This window comes from Salvelinus sp. IW2-2015, linkage group LG37 (assembly GCF_002910315.2).
Source record: "Salvelinus sp. IW2-2015 linkage group LG37, ASM291031v2, whole genome shotgun sequence".
NCBI lineage: Eukaryota > Metazoa > Chordata > Actinopteri > Salmoniformes > Salmonidae > Salvelinus > Salvelinus sp. IW2-2015.
The window spans coordinates 8458934-8474608 of record NC_036876.1 but is presented as its reverse complement, the minus strand read 5'-3'; the positions used below and the strand labels follow the sequence as shown (position 1 = coordinate 8474608).

Sequence of the window (15675 nt, the reverse complement as noted above, 5' to 3'; positions counted from 1 at the left end):
TGTATATATTCTTAATTTCATTCCATTACTTTAGATTGTGTGTATTGTTAGATATTACTTGTTAGATATTACCACACTGTTGGAGCTAGAAACACAAGCATTTCGCTACACCCGCAATACCATCCGCTAAACATGTGTATGTGACAAATATAATTGGATTTGATTTGATTTAGAAGAAACGACTTTATTCACCTACTTGTCCCCTAGAGGGCAGCAGAGGACAATGAAAACTAACGCCCTTGCACGTCTCTTAAACAGTCGCCTGTCTCTTCAAAATTATAACAGAATCCATAATAAGCAGGTTAAAGATATTTCTCACAAAAATACATTTAATCTACAAGATAAGGACCCCTAATCTCAATAATCCCTGCATGCAATCAGCCTAGAAATGTATTTATAGTTTGTTATTTGTTGTAGTAATTGCGATGTCTCAACCGTAGCCCATTTAGCTAATCATAGCTAATTGGCCTACCCTCCCTGCACAATTTCTATGCACAAATAGTGTATTGATCTCAGGACTGTCTCCATTCGCGTCTAGGAGAGAACCAGACTGAATGGAAATTGCACGGCTCACGTCTTCTCCAATGTTCCTATTTTCAGGTTGGTGTTGCGAGGTAGTTGACCGTGTTTTGACTAAAATCAAACTGACGTGCCAGCTGACTACTTTTCATTTGAGAAGGAGAAGAGGGGAAGGAAATAATGAAAGACTGATAGAGATGTGATGGTGCCTTTGTAAAGTTCCTATGAGACTAGTGATTCGCTGTCATCAATTATATCAAGTCTGTCAATGGTACGGTTGCAATCGAGGTAGACGAGTGTACTAGACGCCACAATTCATTGATTAGGTGTCAGGCTTGTGATTAATTGAGGGGTTACTATTTTCTTTAACTCCAAGGGTGAGTAAACTCCCCTAGATGATCACAAAACCCCTATTGATGAGACGTAACATAGAAAACTAAAAGGAAGTAAGGTGTCCATCTGTCTTTCCTGCCATTTGGGTAGAAGTCTCCTCCTGATTGCATGGGTTGTCTGTCAAAGACAGAGTTTGGGTGTTTGAGTCTTGGCTGACTCAGAGAGTTGTGTATGTGTGTGTTTCCTCTTCTGACTCGCTGCCTGTCAGCCGGCTCCTCCTCTGCAGCTGACTTACTTCATTAGGAGCCATCAGCCAGGCTGAGCACACTGTCAGAGGCAGGCTTCTGCTTTTTCACTTCCCCCTCTCTCTCACTTCTCTCTCTCTTTTCCCCTCTCCCTCTCTCGCTACACTCCATCTCCATGTGATTTTTTACTCTGTCAACCTCCCTCAATCTCTTTCCCCTTGCTAAATTTACCCCTTCCCTCGCTCTGCCTCCTTCTCCCTCCTCTGCTCATCCTTCCATCACATCCTCCTCCTCTAGATCATCTCTCATCTTTTTTTTTTTACTTCCTTTCCAACCTTGTTGTTTCTCCTGGTGTTATTCCTCCTCTTTCTGTGTCTCAATTTCTCTTCCCCTCCAGAACTCTCTTTCTGAACCATATCCGTTTCTGTCTATATCCTTTCCATTCCCTCCCTTTCTGTATTTCTCTCCGTTTTTTTGTCTTTTCCTTAATCTGTTAAACCCATAGACTGTAAAAAAGATGGACGAAGCCATCGATGACGGCAACCCGTTATTTCCTAAGAYAATGCTCAGTGGTGCATTTGGTGATCAGGAAGTGTCATTTCAGCGTGTTGCCATCTTGGTACATGTAGGAGTTTTTGGAAACATTGCATGCGCAGTTTGAGCTATTCTACGAAGTGAAGTTGCAGGCTAGCAGAGTGCTGCCCACCCTCATGGAGTATCTCAAGTTGCCATTAGCAACTAAATTATCGGGATAACTTTGCCTGTGTGTGATTTTAAAGTATCGGTTTAATGACATTCATCTGGTGAAATAAAAGCAATTATTGGTACCATGACTGTGTTGGGAAATGTTTTTGTTATCCAAGAATATTGAACACGAAGATGGCCATTTCSCCATTCACTATAATGGGGGATCCTGTTTTCTGGAAACAATACCTGCAGTAGCGCAGACAGCTTTCAACTTGAAATCCTCAATGCGAGGGGGAAGTCGTTCTCCCCTGGTTAGACCACCCTCCCCCATATGAACACTCAAGCCCCCAGGCCTCTGTTCACCTTCATCCTGACAAGTTGTAGGAACCGGATTATAAGAAAAAGTATCTAACTTGGGCTAGTAGATTATAAGAAGAAGCCACTAATTTGGGTCAGTAGAAAGTGTGAAATCTGATTGCTTTGGAAGATTTAAAAAACTGGGAGCCTGAGAGTTGTGTGGAAACCTAAATACGAGCTGGCTGGGGAAGTAAAGCGGTAGGGGTGTAGTTCGTTCTGGGTATTTGCCAAATGTTGAGATTTGACAGGGTGGCTTAATGAAGTACCCAGAGAGAGCAGACTGGAGGCTAGGCTAAAGATATGATACCACACTGAAAAAGCTCTCGCCAGCAACTTTCCCCAGGTTGTATGATGAGATGCTGTAGATTCTGGATACATTTTGTTTTATTTGTTGTTTATATCTGACTTGGGTCAGATCTTTATCTTGTTACTTGCCCTCTGAAATTTGAGTTGGCTGATATTGTACCATATTACGATATGGAATAAGATCAGTATTTATTTTACCATAGGAAATCACTTTCAAGTCTCATAATAAAGAGGACGCTCCCTGTATTATGTTAGGACATGTTAGGGCATGTCAAGACAAAGTCCTTGGTGTAGTTCAACACTAGGGGGCAGTGAGATTTCACATGTCCCTTCTATCCTAAGGCTATCTGGCAGAGAAGACACAAGTACCTCTGCCACTTGCTGCATGAAACGAGACCAATGTAATGACTATGTGACACAGACACATTGGCAAGTAAAAGTGTCTCCGAGGGAGAGAGAAGAAAATTACAATCATGGTGGCAACATGTTGGCTTTTCCCATAAAGCCAAGCTGCCAGGTCCACTTTCAGATTAGTCGCAGTAAAACACTAATGCCTTGCAGTGAAGCTTCCTGAAGGTGATGGCAAACCTCCGGTCAGGCCACCCCGATTTCCATTGGCAGTTTAATTGACATTTTGCAGGGCAAAAGAAGTTCAAAGCTCAGACGCTAGCGGACCTTTAGAGAAAATACGCAGATTAGAGAGAGAAAGGAAGGAAGCAAGAGAAGAGACAAAACAAGCAAATCTTGCTTTTAAAGGAATATTCCACCCAAAACCACAAATTCCTATAATTTACAGTGTTAGTTATTTTTTGTGAACCAATGTTTCACTTTGTCTTTATAGTACGGTTGGTAACATGAAAGTCGTGGAAATCGGTTGCAGTTTAATTAAAATCGACTACAAAACCCACAATGTAATGCTCTCTCTATGGGCTGGCTGGCTAGCAAGCAAACATAACTACACACACCATAATACCAAATTCAATATCAGCATGTTAAGTACCTATTTAGCTTTAAAATCGTCTAAACAAACTGCACTATCAATTTAGGAGTCTTCAATCTCAGCGTGTTTAACTTGCAGATCAATGTGCCTCGCAGAGTGGACTCTGACATGCGCAACGGCCATGCAATGCACCTTGGACTGAAGAGGCAGACAAATAGGATAAATTTGTTGGACCCTCTGATAAATTACACATTTCTTGAGTTAGAAATATTGCAAAAATATGATCAATAGCTCATTCGAGAGAAGGCAACCTCTGACTTTGATATCGGCCAGTATTCAAATCTGACATGTATGATAGACATTTTTGCGTGCTAAAAGTTGTATTCCTATTAACTTCTAGTGTAGGAGAGTGGCTTTATCGCAATGCTGCGTCATATGGATGAATTTCTGCCTGCTTGAACAACAATAGCTCAGATACACAACATTAAACCCGGGAATCGATAGAACGTCGCTCAGAGATGCACAAAAACAATATAACACTCAAAATGGGTGAATCTTTCCTTTAACTTTTTCTCTCTGGGACTGGTGGAGCAATGTTTGATTCTCTCTCGACCGTTAATCATTTCCCTCCTTTTCTCTCAAAGAGGTCAGACAGTGTTTGCGTATTAGCACTTTGACCCTGTAGACAGTCTTTTGAAAAACCACTTGCAAAAATGTTCACGACTGAGCTCTGTTGACATTGCTCAGCCCAGCACTCTGATAATTCACGCTTTAACCTACATAGCTCTATATCTTTGAGTCCCAATAGAAGGGACATTGACTGCCCCACCCTTATCCACCATTAATCTAAAAGAGAGGAAGGGGGGACAGCATCAGCTAGGGGACCAGGAACCACCGGCCTGAGAAGGGAGACATGAAAAGAAGGTGAGATACGATAGTGACTAGGAAGCTGCAACCTACATCACCTCATTGACCCTCCGGAGAACCTTGAACGGCTCCACAAACGGGGGCTCAGTTTCTTGCAGGGCAGGCGGAGAGGGAGGTTCCTGGTAGAAAGCCAGATACGATCCCCGGGTGGAACACGGGGTCGCACTGCAGTGGCGGTTTGCCTGCTCATTTTGCCGGTGGATGGCGTACTGGAGTCTCACGTGAGCGTTGCTCCACACCTCTTCTGCTCGCCGGAACTACTTATCCACCGCAGGAGCTTCAGTCTGGCCCGGAGTCCACAGGGCCAGGGCCGCCTGAAAACCTTAAGATATAGGAGATCAGAAAGAGGGATTAATCGACATGACTTTGAAAATCTATCCACAACCACCAAAATGGTGGTGAAACCATCAGAGGAGGGGAGATCAGTTATAAAGTCAATTGATAGATGTAACTAGAGTCGCTGAAGCACGGGAATGGGGAGGAGCTTCCCTGCTGGAGCATTCTGGGGGGGATTTGGTTTGGGTACATACGGGACAGGAGTTGACGTAGCGAGTGACATCCTGCGCTAAGGTGGGCCACCAGTATTTCCCAGAGATGGATTGGGTAGTGTGAGAACTACCTGGATGTCCAGCGATGACAGCTGTGTGCAACCAGGTCAGCAGCCGGTCCCTTATCCCTGTGGGAACGTAAATGCACTCGGGAGGACAGTGGGTGCGGCCTCCCTCTCTAGAGCCTGGCAGATGTCCGCATCTACGTTCCAGACAACAGGAGCTACAGCTCAGCAGGATGGGATTATAGAKGCATTCTGGACAGGACCTTCTCCTGAATCTTAGAGACGGGACATCGGCCTTGGTGTTCTTTGAATCTGGGCGATAGGTGAGTGTGAAGTCAAACCTTGTGAAGAAAAGGGACCACCTCGCTTGGTGCGGATTTAGCCTCCTCGCTGTCCTTATGTACTCCAGATTCCGATGGTCGGTGAGAATGACGAATGGCTCCTTGGCGCCCTCCCGCCAGTGTCTCCACTACTCTAATGCCAACCTCACCGCCAGGAGCTCTGTAATTCCTATCTGAAGGGGACAGTTTTAGAGTAAAAAGCACAGGGGTACAATTTCTGCGGATTACCCTGTCGTTGAGACAAACTGCCCCCACGCCTACCTCTGAAGCGTCCACTTCCACCACAAAGTATGTTGTGGGATCTGGATGTTTGAACGATGGGGCGGAGGTGAAACGTCCCTTAACCTTTCTAGCGCAGGCGTTCCGCTAGCGGAACCCCTCGACAACATTCCGCTGAAAAGGCAGTGTGGGAAATTCAAAAATATATTTTTTTAAATATGTAACTTTCACACATTAACAAGTCCAGTACAGCAAATGAAAGAAAAACATCTTGTTAACTTCTACTTGGTCACCATCCCGGATCCGGGAGCATCCTCATCAGTAAAAAAGCTGACTAGCATAGCCTAGCATAGCGCCACAAGTAAATACTAGCATATAAATATCATGAAATCACAAGTCCAAGACACCAAATGAAAGATACACATCTTGTGAATCCAGCCATCATTTCCGATTTTTACAGCGAAAACACTATGTATTTCTATTAGCTAACCACAATAGCAAAAGACTCAACCGCATATTTTCACAATTTTTTTACCGCATAGGTATCTATCACAAAACCGACCAAATAGAGATATAATTAGTCACTAACCAAGAAACAACTTCATCAGATGACAGTTTTATAACATATTATACAATAAATCTATGTTTTGTTCGAAAATGTGCATATTTGAGGTATAAATCATAGTTTTACATTGCAGCTACCATAAAAAATATCACCAAAGCAGCCGGAATAATTACAGAGAGCAACGTGAAATACCTAAATACTCATCATAAAACATTTATGAAAAATACATGGTGTACAGTAAATGAAAGATAAACATCTTGTGAATCCAGCCAATATTTCAGATTTTTTAAGTGTTTTACAGCGAAAACACAATATAGCATTATATTAGCTTACCACAATAGCCAACCACACAAACGCATTTATCAGCAGCAAAATGTAGCGATTGCAAAAACCAGCAAAAGATATTAAATTATTCACTAACCTTGACAAACTTCATCATATGACAGTCCTATAACATCATGTTACACAATACATATATGTTTTGTTCGAAAATGTGCATATTTAGAGCTACAAATCCTGGTTTTACAATGTGAATACATAGCCAAACTGCACAAAATTCTCCGGAGATATTTTGGACAGTCACCTAATCTAATCAAAGAACTCATCATAAACTTTACTAAAAATACCCCTTTGTCCACAGTACAGACAGAGCCCCAGCTGTATCCGTCTGTGACACTCTGCCACGGGGAGGCATGACCCCTACCTCTACGTTTCAGGCTCTGATTCCGAGTGTTCACTGAGGGAAGGAGAGAAGCGCTGAGAGTAGGCTCCCAAACTAGGTTATCGGGAAGGATGGCCATCGCATGAGTGCGTCCAAGGTGAGTTTGTTGGTGTGTAAAGTAGAGGGACCACTGAAGTAGGAAGCCATGGCATTTGGATGGAGTACCGTCATATTTATCCGGGAGGGATAAACGGGTATCGCTGACCTGAGCGGGTTGCTGAATGGGCTGTTGTGCTGGCTCGAATGGTTGTAGGGTATTCTCCGCTGGTTGAAGGCAATGCCTCCCGGGTGTGTTCGAGATGTTGCAATCTGCGAAGAACCTTCTCCATAGCCGTCCCCAGTTGTGCCAGCTGGTCATGGTGTTGACGTAGAAGCTAACCCTGTTCATTGTCCGTCAAAGATATTCAAATTTCCTGCTGCTTCCATAGTTTGAGTTGGTATTCTGTAGTCGAGAAGCAGGTGAAACGTTTAATAAAACAACAAAAATGAAATGAGACAGCATAACAGTGGCGATAAGGCATGAATACAGGAACAAAACCAACTGAGGAAGGAACCTAAGGGAGTGATAGATAAAGGGGAGGTAATCAGGAAGGTAATGGAGTCCAGGTCAGTATCCTAATGATCTGCAGGTGTGCGTAATGATGGATGCCAGGTGTGCGTAATGACGGAGCCCAGGACCGGTGGTTATTATACCGGCGACGTCAAACGGCGGAGGGGAGGAGCGGGAGTAGACGTGCACTGACCTAACAGTTACAGTAAATATCATATCCATATCAAAATAATCTGGCCACTAGGATTCCCTTTGAGAATTTCACAACTCTTCAGGAAAATATAGCTTCGTTCAGACTTCCACCACACAATATTGTTGACTAGTGAGTTAGATGGGATTCAATGAGATCTGATGATATTTTCCGTTGAACTGCAGTCTACCACAAAAGGAGTCTGATGATATCTCAGACTAGCTTACGTGTGTATTAATTTCCCTATAGAGTCATCATTACTCAGTAATTGGGGATCTTGTGGTAACAAGTGCTGGACGATTACCACATTTCCTTGCAAGGCACAAGTCAAAATTTTACATCAAACTCTTTACATTTCCATGCTAGAATGCCATTTAAATCATTACAGTGTGTTACACTGTCATCATGCAGTCGACATAGAGCCGAGCTGAGAAGTCGGTGGCTGACACTTCAGTGTAGAAATGGGGCATAACACATTGAACCACTAGTACATCCACAAGTGCTGCTTTCGCCATCTCCTAGGAAACCATTCCCCGGCTGCTGCCACTTGCAGCCTCTCTGTCATGGTTGTAGGTAAAACACAGGGGTACATGAGTGAAAAGTAACATATAAAGAACGAGTTTTTGCAAATGGCTCTGAAGGCTGCAAGCTTTAAAGACTTAATAACCAGGGAACTTTTCCAGTCTTCCCCCTCAAGTAACTTTGCTTTGTGTGTGGTCTGTGCGTGTGTTTGTCTCTGTATCTGTGTGTCCATGTGCACACACATGTGAGACGTGCATGTGTGTGTGTGTGTGTGTGTGTGTGTGTGTGTGTGTGTTTGTTTTAAGCATGAGCAAGTGACTATGAGGGAAAAGTGCAATGACACACAGCTCTCCTTCTGCGTCCTCCTTCATTCAACATTCATTTGCACAATTTGCATAATTTGCAGCAGCACCACAACAAAAGGAGCTTATCCTCTGGAACACAACCGTCACTCTAATACTCTACCCTTCAATCATCGTTCACTGGGTTCAACTTTTTCCAGCGCTGACATTTGATACGCGTGCAAAGAATGTAACCTTATCTTTGACACTTGTATAAAAAGACCATGGCAGTGAGCTTGTATGTTAGGGGCTGGCGTAATCCCCCCACACACTGCCTGCTTGCGTGTAAACAGCTTCTAGCAGCTTCCTCCATTCTTTCGATAGATGACTGTTGAGTGAAGTGTTGTGAGCAGTAGAGAGGCAAGGAGGCTTCTTAACTGGACAGTTGTGAGTATGCTACTGTTTCCCTCCAAAATGTAGGTTATTGTATTCTCCTCTGGAATGGTAACAAAAAGAATGATTAACGTTTGATTATTTTACATTTGATTACGAGTAGCCATGACTTGTTTCTTAGTCAATTGATCAGGCTTACATCACACTAATCTTTCCAAACAGTGTCTTTCAGACATTGTGATAGTCTTTAAAAATGTCTAATATACTAGCCACAAAGTGGGATTAAAATAGATTTAATTGTGATTTTTTTGGTGAACAATGTGCAAACATTTCTATATGTTTTCTTTCATTAATAAAAATTAAATAACTAAAATACTGTATAAGTATATTCAGCTCCCTGAGTCAATACATGTTAGAAACACCTTTGGCATCGATTACAGCTGTGCGTCTTCTTGGGTATGTCTGTAAGAGTTTTGCACACCTGGATTGTGCAATATTTGCCCATTTATCTTTTCTAAATTCTTCAAGCTCTTGCCATAGATTTTCAAGCTAATTTAAGTTGCAACTAACTTGGCCACTCAGGAACATTCACTGTCTTCTTGGTAAGCAACTCCAGCGTAGATTTGGCCTTGTGTTGTAGGTTATTGTGCTACTGAAAGGTGAATTCCTCTCACAGTCTCTGGTGTAAAGCACACTGAAGCAGGTTCTCCTCTAGGATTTTGACTGTGCTTAGCTCCATCCCGTTTCTTTTCATCCTGAAAACCACAGAATTTGCCAATGTCAAGCATACCCATACCATGATGCAGCCACCACCATGCTTGAAAATAAAGAGACAGTCACTCAGTGAGAGGCAGTGACGTGTTGTGTTGGATTTGCCCTAAACACAAGGCTTTGCATTTAGACCAAAAAGTATATTCCTTTACTGTGTTTTGTTTGCAGTATTACTTCAGTGCCTTGTTGCATCCAAGATGCACGTTTTTTTTTTTGTATTCTTCTTTTCACTCTGTCATTTCAGTCATTATTGTGGAGTAACTACAATGTTGTTGATCCATCCTCAATTTTCTACCATCGCAGACATTGAACTGTTAGCTGTTTTAAAATCCCCAATGGTTCAGAAGGACGGCTGAATCTTTGATGTGTCTGGGTGGTTTTATATTTACTCCACAGCATCATTGTTAACTTGACCATGCTTAAAGAGATATTCAATGTCTGATTTGCTATTGTTACCCATCAACCAATCACTGCCCTTCTTTATGAGGCTTTCGAAAAGGTCTTTGTAGTTAAATATGTGCTTGAAATTCAATACTTGACTGAGGGACCTTATAGATGTACACTACCGTTCAAAAGTTTGGGGTCACATTTTTTGTCCATTTAAAATGACATCAAATTGATCAGATATACAGTGTAGACATTGTTAACGTTGTAAATGACTATTGTAGCTGGAAACGGCTGATTTTTTAATGGAATATCTACATAGGCGTGCAGAGGACTATTATCAGCAACCATCACTCCTGTGTTCCAATGGCACGTTGTTTTCGCTAATCCAAGTTTATCATTTTAAAAGGCTAATTAATCATTAGAAAACCCTTTTGCAATTATGTTAGCACAGTTGAAAACCGTTGTTCTGATAAAATTGGGCTTCTTTAGACTAGTTGAGTATCTGGAGCATCAGCATTTGTGGGTTTGATTACAGGCTCAAAATGGCCATACACAAAGACCTTTCTTCTGAAACTCGTCAGTCTATTCTTGTTCTGAGAAATGAAGGCTATTCCACGCAAGAAATTGCCAAGAAACTGAAGATCTCATACAACGCTGTGTACTATTCCCTTCACAGAGCAGCGCAAACTGGCTCTAACCAGAATAGAAAGAGGAGTGGGAGGACCCGGTGCACAACTGAGCAAGAGTGTCTAGTTTGAGAAACAGACGCTTTACAAATCCTCAACTGGCAGCTTCATTAAATAGTACCCGCAAACCACCAGTCTCAACGTCAACAGTGAAGAGGCAACTCCGGGATGCTGACCTTCTAGTCAGAGTTGCAAAGAAAAAGCCATATCTCAGACTGATCAATCAAAAGAAAAGATTAAGTTGGGCAAAAGAACACAGACACTGGACAGAGGAACTCTGCCTAGAAGGTTGAGCTCCGATACTTATTATACCAAAAGGGGTAGGCAAAAGGCAGGCCGGGGACAGACGAGAGTTCATAAACCAGGTCAGAGTCCAAACAGTACCAGGGGATAGGCAGGCTCGAGGTCAGAACAGGCAGGCGGATTTGGCGTCAGGATAGGCAGGGCTAGGAAAAACAGAGACTGGGAAAAATAGGAGCAAGGAGAAATGCTGGTTGTATAGGAGCAAGGAGAAACGCAGGAGCCTCTTGTGTCTGTATTTGGGTCTCGCCTTGTGCCCTTATAGTACGAACAGGCCATGACAGACCCAGCAGACCGGGACCAGCTCCGTCACGCTGTCTACCTACAGGGAGCCACCATTGGGAGGCATGAGGAGCTACTGCTAGACCTTTTGGAAGGGCTTCGTTCCCTGACGGAACACCACGACCAAGGGTTCAAAGCTATAATTGAGCAAATCAGTGAGTTAGCTCATAGGCAGCCCGCCACCTCTGAGACCTCCCAACCACCCAGTAACCTTTCTACTACTAGTGGATTTGTTCAACCTACCCCGGCTCCTCGAACCCGGCTTATCTCCTCTGGAGCGTTATGCAGGCAATCCTGGTACATGCCGGGCGTTCCTTTCCCAGTGCTCCCTCATTTTCAAACTCCAGCCCTCTTTGTTCCCGTCGGACCGATCGAAGATAGAGTATTTAATCACGCTAATGTCCGGAAGGGCGCTCTCCTGGGCAACAGCTGTGTGGGAGCAGCAGTCTGCTGTGTGCCATAGCCTGGAGGAATTCATGGCAGAAGTGAGGGGCTACAGCACCCTGTCGGCCCCCCTCTCTGCACTCACCTCTCCCAAGGTACCGTTCACATGGTCTCCAGCGGCTGACAGAGCCTTCGTGGACCTGAAGCATCGGTTCACCACAGCACCTATCCTCGTCCATCCAGATCCGTCCCGTCAATTTGTGGTAGAGGTTGATGCTTCTGATGTTGGAGTGGGGGCCATCCTGTCCCAGCGATCTGCCCAGGACCAGAAGTTCCATCCCTGTGCCTTCCTGTCCCATAATCTCAATCCTGCAGAGAGGAACTACGACATAGGCAACCAAGAACTCCTGGCGGTCAAGATGGTGCTGAAAGAGTGGAGGCACTTGCTGGAAGCAGCAGAACAGCCATTCTTGGTTTGGACCGACCATAAACATTTGGAATATCTCCGTACAGCCAAGCGCATAAACTCCAGGCAGGCCCTGTGGACTTTATTGTTTACAAGATTTAACTTCACCATTTCCTACCGCCCAGGGTCCAAAAATGTGAAGCCTGATACCCTCTCCCGCCTATACAGTTCCTCTGCCACACCCTTGGTCTCCGAAACCATTCTCCCTACCTCATGCCTTGCGGCTTCAGTGGATTGGGGTATTGAAACATTGGTCCGCAAGGCACAACGTTTCCAGCCTGAACCTGAAAGGGGCCCGGCTAACCGTTTTTTTTTGTCCCTAACTCAGTCCGGTCCCACGTCCTGGAATAGGCTCATTCCTCCAGGCAGACCTGTCATCCAGGTTCCTGTCGTACCCTAGCCTTCCTCCGACAGTGTTTCTGGTGGCCCACAATGGTTTCTGACATCTCTGCCTTCGTCGCCACGTGCACAGTGTGTGCTCAATACAAGACTCCACGGCAAGCTCCTTCTGGCCTCCTTCAGCCACTACCTGTCCCTCATCGTCCCTGTTCCCATATCTCTCTGGACTTTGTCACTGGGCTACCTACGTTTGATGGCAACACTGTCATTCTGATGGTAGTGGACCGGTTCTCCAAGGCCGCCTATTTCATCCCTCTCCCCAAACTACCCTCTGCCAAGGAGACGGCCCAGCTTATGGTCCAGCACGTCAGCATGGACTCCCGGTGGACATGGTCTCCGACCGGGGTCTACAGTTCTCGTCTCAGTTCTGGAAGGCGTTCTGCACCCTTATTGGGTCATTGGCCAGCCTGTCCTCCAGATTCCATCCCCAATCCAACGGCCAGTCGGAGCGAGCTAACCAGGACCTAGAAACCACCCTAAGATGCCTGGTCTCAACCAACCCCAATACCTGGAGCCGACAAGTGGTCTGGGTGGAGCATGCCTGGAACACCCTTCCCTGTTCAGCCATGGGACTCTCCCCTTTTGAGTGCTCTATGGGGTATCAACCTCCACTGTTCCCAGAACAAGAGCAGGAGGTCAACGTACCCTCAGCCCAGATATTTGTCTGTCGATGTACCTGGAGAAGAGCTCGGCCAGCACTTCTCAAGACCAACTCCAAGTATCGTTGTCAAGCGGACCGCCACCGGACTCCAGCTCCTCGCTACCGCATTGGGCAGAGGGTATGGCTTTCCACTCGGGACCTGCCCTTTTGGGTGGAGTCCCGCAAACTGTTCCCCCATTTCATTGGTCCTTTTTCCATCTCTAGGGTCCTTAGTTCCACTGCTGTCCATCTTGTGTTACCCCGTACCATCCGTATTCACCCGACTTTCCATGTGTCTAGGATTAAGCCCGTGTCTCACAGGCCTTTGTCTTCTGTCTCCAGGACCATCCCTCCCACCGTGTCAACGATGGCCATCCGGCATACACTGTGAAACGCATCCTGGGTGTTCGACCACAGGGCAGGGGTTTCCAGTATCTGGTTGACTGGGAGAGTTATGGCCCGGAGGACAGGTGCTGGGTTCCCACTAGAGACATCCTGCACCGACTTTCACCGCCGACATCCCGGTCAGCCAGGTATGCGCCCATGTAGGCATCCTTAGAGGAAGGGGGATACTGTCACGCCCTGATCTGTTTCTTTGTGATTGTCTCCACCCCCCTCCAGGTTTCTCCTGTTTTCCCCATTAGTCCCCGGTGTATTTATCCCTGTGTTTCCTGTCTCTCTGTGCCAGTTCATCTTGTTTTGCCAAGTCAACTAGCGTTTCTACTTGCTCCTATTTTTCCCAGTCTCTGTTTTTCCTAGACCTCCTGGTTTTGACCCTTGCCTGTCCTGACACCAAATCCGCCTGCCTGACCACTCTACCTGGTCTGACCTCGAGCCAGCCTATCCCCTTGTACTGTTTGGACTCTGACCTGGTTAATGAACTCTCGCCTGTCCCCAACCTGCCTTTTGCCTACCTCTTTTGGTATAATAAATATCGGAGCTCAACCATCTGCCTCCTGTGTGCATTTGGGTCTTGCCTTGTGCCGTTATAGAAATTGTGCAAGTTGAGATTACTAAACTACTTGGAGTAGCCCTAGATTGTAAACTGTCATGGTCAAAAAATATTGATGCAGTAAGATGGGGAGAATAAATAAATCGATGCTATAATAAATTGATGCTCTGCCTTAACAACACTATCAACAAGGCAGGTCCTACAGGCCCTAGTTTTGTTGCACCTTGACTACTGTTCAGTCTTGTGGTCAGGTGCCACAAAAAAGGACTTAGGGAAATTGCAATTGGCTCAGAACAGGGCGGCACAGAGAGATAATATTAATAATATGCATGTCGATCTCTCCTGGCTGAAAGTGGAGGAGAGATTGACTTCATCACTACTTTTATTTATGAGAGGTATTGACATGTTGAATGCACTGAGCTGTCTGTCTAAACTACAGGCACACAGCACGGACACCCATGCATACCCCGCAAGACATGCCATAAGAGGTCTCTTCACAGTCCCCATGTCCAGAACAGACTATGGGAGGCACACAGTACTACATAGAGCCATGACTACATGGAACTCTATTCCACATCAAGTAACTCATGCCAGCAGTAAAATTAGATTTAAACAACAGATAAAAAAACACCTTATGGAACAGCGGGGACTGTGAAGCAACACAAAGATTAGCACAGACACATGCATACACACAAACACACATGTATTTAGTACTGTAGATATGTGGTAGTGGTGGAGTAGGGGCCTGAGGACACACAGTGTGTTGTGAAATCTGTGAATGTATTGTAATGCTTTTAAAATTGTATAAACTGCCTTAATTTTGCTGGACCCCAGGAAGAGTAGCTGCTGCTTTGGCATAATAAATACAAATACACTGTATTTCTGATCAATTTGATGTTATTTTAATGGACAAAAATGTGCTTTTCTTTCAAAATCATGGACATTTCTAAGTAACCCCAAACTTTGGAACTTAAGTGTATGTATGCGGGACAAAGGAAGGGTTAACCCCTATTATTTCACACAAAGTGAGTCCATGTAACTTATGTGATTTGTTAAGCCACATTTTACTCCTGAACTAATTTCGGCTGGCCAAAACAAAGTGGCTGCATACTTATGCAACGTCTATTTTAGTTATATATTTTTTATCAAATTTTACCTCCACTGACATATTATTTTGTGTACATTATTGACCCAAAAAATCTATTAAATCCATTTTAATTCCACTTTATAACACAATAAAATGTGAAGAAATCCAAGGGGTCTGAATACTTTTGCAAGGCACATTATACGCTATATATACAAAAGTATGTTGACAACCCCTTCAAATGAGTCGATTCGGATATCTCAGCCACACACGTTGTTGACAGGTGTATAGACAGTCTCCATAGACAAACATTGGCAGTAGAATGGCTTCACTGAAGAGCTCAGTGATTTCAAAGTGGTACCGTCATAGAATAACACCTTTCCAACAAGTCAGTTCGTCAAATTTCTGCCCAGCTAGAGCTGCAAGGATTTTTGCGAGGATCAGGTGACGAGTGGCTAATCTGCCCTTGCCTTCCGTCTTGCTAGTTAATGTTCAATCGCTGGAAAATAAATGGGACTACCTGAAAGCACGTATATCCTACCAACGGGACATTAAAAGCTGCAATATCTTATGTTTCACAGAGTCTTTGCTGAACAACGACATTAACTAGGGTACGTGGGATGCTACCGTCCCACCTCACCAACATCCAGTGAAAGTGCAGGGCTCCAAATTCAA

At 44.5% G+C, this 15675-nt stretch overlaps 1 long non-coding RNA gene across 1 annotated transcript; it reads left to right on the top strand.

Annotated features, from left to right (window-relative positions):
* Positions 1-8362: 8362 nt before the first annotated feature.
* On the top strand, positions 8363-15099 carry LOC111960001 (uncharacterized). Its single transcript, XR_002876751.2, has 3 exons — positions 8363-8703; positions 13307-13497; positions 13708-15099. It is a non-coding gene; the product is annotated as an uncharacterized lncRNA (long non-coding RNA).
* The last annotated feature ends 576 nt before the right edge of the window (positions 15100-15675 follow it).